The sequence below is a fragment of the Gossypium raimondii genome, chromosome 6 (genome assembly GCF_025698545.1).
Source record: "Gossypium raimondii isolate GPD5lz chromosome 6, ASM2569854v1, whole genome shotgun sequence".
NCBI classification, from domain to species: domain Eukaryota; kingdom Viridiplantae; phylum Streptophyta; class Magnoliopsida; order Malvales; family Malvaceae; genus Gossypium; species Gossypium raimondii.
The window spans coordinates 26,377,113-26,385,189 of NC_068570.1; the positions used below are offsets into that span (position 1 = coordinate 26,377,113).

General features: G+C 37.7%; 1 pseudogene; it reads left to right on the forward strand.

Annotated features, from left to right (window-relative positions):
* LOC105771850 (nucleotide-sugar uncharacterized transporter 1-like) overlaps positions 1-7,323 on the forward strand; it is a 52,894-nt pseudogene extending 45,571 nt beyond the window's left edge.
* The last annotated feature ends 754 nt before the right edge of the window (positions 7,324-8,077 follow it).

The window sequence follows — 8,077 nt, forward strand, 5'->3', positions numbered from 1 at the left end:
AAACTGATTACCAACTTTAAATTCACCTGAATCTACCCCCGACCTTGTACGATCACGCAACCGGTGTAGTAGATCTAGAAACTCTAACGCATCATCTGCAGATAGATCGACATTATGCATGTGGGCTGGAGGTGAGTATGCTCTGAATCGTGGATTTTCTTCTTCATCTGTACTCTTTTCAGCATCTTCAGGTTCTGTTGGAATAGGCTCCGGTTCAGAAAATAAGCCAACGTCTGTACCATCGGGCCCGGGCTCTCGAGGTGGATCCACATCGGAGTCATCTTCTAACCCACAATCATCTGTAGCGTACGAGGTCCCCTCACCGGTTGACGTCGTAGGGAGTACATCATCCCTTCTTATGAGCATTTCATAACGTCCCCAATTGGATGTTGATTGCCACCCACTAGAACTTGATGCCGTTCCCCAGTACATATTTCCAGCATCAAACATCGAGCCACCGACGTACATGTCCCATCCATCGACAGAGTGTCTTGCAGGGGATGTGCATTCGACACCGCTACCAAACATGGGCTGTTCCGTATTTTGTAACACGCTAACCTAGTGTCGGCTAGGGGTCGTGTATACATCTCGAACACCGGTCACAAGTACATCATTTGGAGATGTAAATTGTACATATAACTCAATATGAAGTGCTCCACTAGCAAGATGAGTCTGCACCATTGCCTCCAAGCTACGAGAACCTTTTATGTCGAACGAGTCATATGTCACCGAATCAACGGATCACCACCGCAACAAATCGTGTCCACGTCAGCGCGCTTTGATGACGTGGACACAAATCACGCTTCCAAGGACGCGTTTTGTTGCCACGTCAGCATAGCGCACTGACGTGGATGCAATTTGCTGACATATCCACTGACTTCGCACTTTCGTGGACGCGATTTAGGGGAAAAGGGCCCATTCCGGTAAATAATAAAATACCAGGCCTATTTCGGTAAATTTTAAAAAAAATGGCTTTTTTTAGCATTTTGCCCCACGGCACACTTGAGTTATGAAGTTACACAACCAGTTATGTTATTTTGTTTCCAGAAGCTTCATTTCCGCTTTTTCTACGTCTGTTTCTTGGTTGTCTTCCTCGATTAATTTGCTTCGTCGCTCTCTCCTCCTCTCGATTTTTATTTTTTCATTGCCATAACCAGTTACAACGGCAGCCTTCTTTTTCTTCTTTTGTTGAAAAAACTCTCTTCCCGTTTCGGTCTGTGTCTGTTTTGGCACACTCGAGTTGGTCAAGTCCAATTTTATTTTATTATTATTTTCTTCTTCTTCTTTTTTCCTTTGTTATTCGTACAAAAGAGACAAGTGCCGTATCCGTATTTCATAGGTTGATTTGGAACGTTGGAGCTTGCATTCTGGCTGAGTAATAGTAGTAGTACAATTAATTACTTTTGTTATCGTCTATCGTTTACAGATGCTAAAGAATGCGGGCTTCCACTTCCCCGTACTGAGTTTTATTCATTACGTAGTAACTTTGGCATTGATAGCCATCCTGAATGCATTGTCTTTGATTCCTCCCTCTCCTCCATTAAAGTCGGCTCCTTTATTCACTCTTGGACTAGTTATGTCTCTTTGCACTGGCCTTGCTAATGTCAGCTTGAAGTATAACAGGTGATAAGGTGTATATATATAGTATACTACCTACTTACCTACGCGTGAATCTTTTATTGTTTTGCTCGCATAATTGCTTTTCTTTGTTATTCGCAGCGTTGGATTTTATCAGAGTGGCTAAGATCACTGTTACGCCTACAATCGTTCTGGCAGAATATCTATGGTATAAAAAGAAGGTTTCTTTCCCCAAGGTCAGTTGCTTCTTTTCTAGTGTAAAAACTTTGAGAGAAAATGACTTTATGTATTAACAGGCCAAAAAGAGTCGTTGTGTCCCCAACGCCTTTGTGAAGATACTAGCTAGTTGCTCACAGCTGCAAACATAAGCGGTTTGAATATGTCCATGTTGAATCTCATCACAAATAAAATGACAATCAATTTCAATGTGTTTTATTTGCTCATGAAACACGAGATTTGCACTAATATGTACGGCTGCTTGACTATCATAATACAACAACATAGGATCAGAGTGAACAACACCAAGAGACAACAAAAGACCCTTTAACCGTTTCAGTTCACACACAGTTGTAGCCATGGAATGATACTCTACTTCAGCAGAGGATCTCGACACTGTATGTTGCTTTTTAGTCTTCCAGGAAATAGGAGAGGGCGTAACAAAGTACCCAATGAGAGATCGTCGTGTTAAAGGACAACTTCTCCAATCAAAGTCACAGTAACCTTATAGTCATAGATCACAATTAGCTCGTAGAAGCATTCCTTATCCAGGACTTCCCTTCAAATAATGAACCACGCACAAAGCTACTTCCCAATGAGCTTTCTTTGGTTGATGCATAATTTCCGCCAAGATATGAACACTGTAGGATAGCTCATGTTGAGTGAGAGTCAAGTAAATCAATCTTCCGACCAATCACTGATACTTCTCTGAATCTGCCAAAACAACACTGTCTACCAAGGCTAAATGATGATTTTGTTTGATGGGAAAACTAGATGATTTAGCACCCAATAGCCCAGCTTCACTAATAATATCCAAAGTATATTTGCGTTGGCAAAGAAAAATACCTTCATGATTCCGTGCCACCTATACACCCAAAAAATATTCCAATGTCCCCAAATATTTCATGTGGAAATAGTGGCATAAATAATCTTTAAACTTATGAATGACAACACTATTATTTCCCGCAATAACAAGATCATCAACATACCAGTATACTCAATTGTATATTGTCCTAATTCAAAGTAAATAGTGAACAGTCAAGCTGAGATTGAAGAAACCCATACCGGTTTAAAGTAGTTGTCAACTTTGCAAACCAACACTAAGGGGCCTGTCTTAAACCACAAAGTGATTTATGTAATCTACAGAGTTTGCCATCCTGTTGAGTGACAAAACCAGGATGCATCTTCATGTACACCTCTTTTTCTAAATTTCCATGCAAGAATGCATTATGAACATCCATTTGATGAAGTTCTCATTTCTTTGCTGCCGTCACTGAAAGAAAAGTACGCATGGTCACCATTTTTGCTACTGGAGCAAAAGTCTCATTGTAATCAATTCCTTCTATTTGATTACTGCCAAGAATCACCAATCGAGCTTTATAACGTTCAACCGACCCATCTATATTATATTTGATTTTGTAAACCTATTTACCCCCTATAGCTCATTTTCGCAATGGTAAATCTTCTAAAATCCATGTCCCATTAGCCTTAAAAGCCTCAATTTCTTTCATCATAGCTTCTTTCCATCAAATATCTTTTATGGCCTAAACATATGAGGTAGGCTCTATTTCGACTGTCATAGCTGCTAAGAAAGAACGATGTTTTGGAGAAAATTGGTCAAAATTTACATAATGTGCTATAGGATAGGAGATACCTAAGGACATGATTGGTTTGGATGAACATGTAGAGGGGCTTATTTGTTGTATAGCATATTTCACAAAATCTCGCAGTCGAATAGAAACTTTTTTTTTCTATGACCACGCCGAAGTTGTTCTTGAAAAAAGTCACCCGAAACTTTAGTGACACCACCTATCGTCGTTATCACATTGAGTCACAGTTGAATTCTCAAGTACTTCACTTTCTTCATCCTTATTCAAGTCACCATCATCATGATTGGTAATACCGAAAGGAGCACTCTATACTAGATCTGGTTGTGCACCCTCCTTACTAACATCAACATATGGAAATTCATATTCAGAGAACACATCTCTTGATACAAAATACTTTCCTGTATCAAGATCATAAACTCTCTACCTTTTTTTCCAGAAGGATATCCTACAAACACACAACGTTGACTTTTACTAGCAAGTTTGTCTTTTTCCTTATTCAAGTTCCAAGCATAACAAAGACATCCAAAAGTTCGAGTATGATTATAACTAGAAGGTTTACTAAACAAGATCTCATAAGGAGTCTTTCCTCCTAATAGTTTAGAAGGTGTCTGATTGATCAAATATCCAGCAGTCAAAACACATTCTCTCCAAAACTTGATAGGAAGATTGCCCTGAAATCTTAAAGCTCTAGCCACATTTAGTATATGGCGATGCTTCCTTTCAACACGCTATTCTGTTAAGGTGTTCCTACACATGAAGTCTGATATAAAATTTCATTTTTAGAAAAATAGTCTTTCAAGCATGCAAATTCAGTACCATTATCAGTTCTAACTACTTTCACATCTTTATGAAATCGTCTTTTAGTCATAGTAAAGAAATTACGCATGACAAGACCTACTTCTTTTTTTCAGTCAACAAATATATCCACACACCCCTAGAAAAAATCATCAACAATGGTCAAAAAATATGAGGCACCACAAGAAGCATTAACACGATAAAGTCCCCACAAATAACAATGAATTAATTCAAAATTTTCATTCTCTTTAATGTCACTAGAAACAAAAACTTCCCTTATTTTCTTAGCTCTCAAACAAATGTCACATGGTTTATTCTTCACCAAACTATTATTAAGTTTAATTTGAGGAAGAGATTCAACTATTTTTGCAGACGGATGCCCCATCCTCTTATGTCATACTTCAAAGGAATCTACATGACTAACCTTGCATGCTTGGACTGATGCTATCGACTTCAAACAGTAAAGCCCCTTTGCATTGTTCACCCGCTCCAATCACAATCCTCGAGGTGCAATCCTTTATAACACAAATTTTATTAGTAAATTGGACATCACAATTAGATCCATCAACCAACTATGACACATATATCAAATTGCAATTCAAAGTTGGAACATAAAGAACATTGTCCAATTTGATATGTTTTCCCAAACAAACTGATCCCTCATTCAACACCATTACCTCTCCACTATTACGAAAACCAATTGACATACCTCAATTTCTTTGAAATTTTTTAAACATTCTAAAGTATCTGTCATATGTTGGGAAGCACCCGAATCAATGATCCAACTCAAATTACTCTTACCATTCAACTTTTCGCTAGTACCTGATTTGCATGTGTTCAACAAATTGAGAAAGAGTGTCCATTGTTCAACTATCAAGGCCCTAGAAGTTGAACTTTTTCCTGTTATTGCCACTCATGATGATGGTTGCCCAATTACATGAGTTGTATTCACCTTTGGCGTATTACTACGTCCTTGCCCTACACTCTGTCCCCCTTGTCCACATCCAGTCCCCTTGGATCAGTCACCCCACCATTTTGGATATCCAATGAGTTAGAAACAAGTTTCAGAATCATGTCCCTTTGTTTTTCAATATGAGAAAACAATTGATTTTTCTCTTGTTTCTCTTTTATACTTTCGGCCTCCTATCTTGGTCTGCACTGCAAAACTCACAATTTCTCTATATTCCTCATTCCTTTGTGAATTTTTTTAATGCGTTCTTCTTGGCCCACCAACGAGTATGCCTTGTTTAAGTTTGGCAATGGATCTGTGCTCAAAATATTGGAACGAATAGCTCCATAAAACGCATCTTCCAACCCTATCAAAAATTGATGAAGCCCTCTTCTTCTCGTTTCTTGTCGAGTTCAGCTGCAATATTACAATTGCATTTTTCACAACGACAGATGGGAATCTGGTCATAATTCACGAGTTCTTCCTATAATTGTTTCAATTTCCCATAATAAGTCACAATTGGAAAATCTCTCTGTTTGCATTTGGCAAGTTCTACCTTGATTTGCTGAACACGAGGTCCATTAGCAATAGAGAATTGTTCTTTGATATCCTCTCATAAATCTTTTGCAATCTCCATATAAGTTATAGTAGATCGCAAGGTTGGCTCGATTGTGTTGAGCATCCATGAAACCAGCATAGAATTTACAGTCCACCAATCCTCCAATTTAGAGGAATAATCATCAGGTTGTTCAATCATTCCATTAATAAATCCGAATTTCTTCTTGGCCCTTAACGTAGTTCGCATTGCTCGAGCCCATTCATCATAGTTGTCTCCTTTCAGTTGCACCTGAGTAATTATATTACCAAGATTATCGCTCGAAGTCAACACGTAGGTGGATGTAGGTTTCTTTCCCTCATTATTCATGACTATTTTGTTTTTCTCTGGCTCTTGATACCATATAAAAACTTTGAGAGAAAATGAATTCCTTCTACCATATTAATAGACCAAAAAGAGCTATATATATACATGATAAGCAAGGAAAATAAATCACCTAATAAATCTATGTAAATTGCTAACTTCTAGAATAAAATCCCTAACTTCTCTCCTAAATATATTATTTACATATTTAACATATATTTGCATATCTAAATATATTCCCTGGTTTCTTTCCTTATATCTAGCCTTATTTGAGTCAAGCAAGCATGCTTCAATGGAGTTGCCAAGAATGATCCTTAAATATATGTGATAGCTAGCTGTGGAAATTAGGGGAAACTAATTCTTTTTGAAGGAAAAATGTAGCGTCTTTTTGCTGGTTGTTGCACTTGCAGTGGTATCTATTGGTGCTGCAATTGCTACGGTGACAGATCCGCAGTTCAACCTCTTCGGTGCATGCGTAGCATTGTCTTGGATTATTCCAAGTGCAACAAGCAAGATCCTCTGGTCCAGTCTGCAGCAGCGGGAGAATTGGACTGCCTTGGCGTATGCTTTATTCTCCTACACATATATTATATATATTGGTCTGCCTTGGCATGTACATATAGGTACATACATAGCTAATTAAGCAAGCAATAATATCGTAACTCAAGTTGCAGGTTAATGTGGAAGACGACACCAATCTCTTTGATTTGCCTGCTTATTATGATTCCCACCTTAGATCCTCCGGGGGCCTTCTCCTACAGTTGGAATTATATCAACACGTCCATGATTTTAATCTCTGGTGTTTCCGGCTTCTTGCTTCAGTGGTCAGCAGCTTTGGCTCTTGGGTAAGATTCATTGGATTCCATTTCTTCAAATTACAACAAATAATAAAACCTTTTTGACAATTATACGTATATGTACGTGTAACTGGTAATGCCTGTGATTATATATGCTGAAATTTCAGGGCAACGTCAGCCATCTCCCATGTGGTACTCGGACAGTTTAAAACATGGGTCCTGCTTTTGGGAAATTATTACATCTTCGGATCAAATCCAGGCACCACCAGTATCTGCGGAGCTTTTGTAGCGATTGCTGGTATGTCATTTTACACGTACCTCAATTTACAAAACGGGAAGCTCAAATCAGGGAAACAGTCTCCTCGGAAGGTCCACGACCAAGAAACCAAGGATATTAACGTCCCTATGCTTTTAATGGGCAACCTATTTAATTTTCATGGGATATTTATCTCGGAATGATGAGAAAATTACACCGTCAGTCCACCAATCTTTTCTGCTGACTTTATATTATATATCGTGTTACCAATTTTAATTGTATTTCTTCTGATTACACAAGCCTGAATAGGGAACAGCTTCTGTTCGGAAAATAAAATCTATATACATTCCTAGTACTTCAGCTTATATATAGGTAGTGTTCGCCGGCTAAAAAACTAACGACAATGCTGAGCCTTGAATTATTATGTTTCGTTTCTTAACCTCATAAACATTAATTTTTTCGAAGTTCATAATTGTATCTTTTAACCTATTATCTTAAAATTTAAATTCAAACTCTCTCTTTAAGAAGAAAATATATCTTATCACAACACCTAACACTTATTTATCACTCTTTTGCTATTTTAGTACCCACACATATGAACTATTAATGTTTCCAACAAACTTTTTATGTGCTAAATGTGTGCTTAAAAACTCACAAAATCATAGATTTGTTTTTGAGTTGAGCCACCCATTCAGAAGGCTTGCCCAAAAAGTTAGAGGGTTTGGATAAAAATTAAGACCCCAAAAATAGACTTGAACAAAAAATAAGACTCATTTTTTTAAATGAGTTGGGCATCGAGTAGGACTTTTTGGCCTGACCCGGCCCGATAAGCCTAAACTTTCTTATCTATTGATGTTTGTTATTGTTTTGCTGTCATTTTATTATTATATTGCTACTATTTTATTCTTAGTGTTTAGATATTATATAACTCTTATTTTATTATAAATTTTACTATTA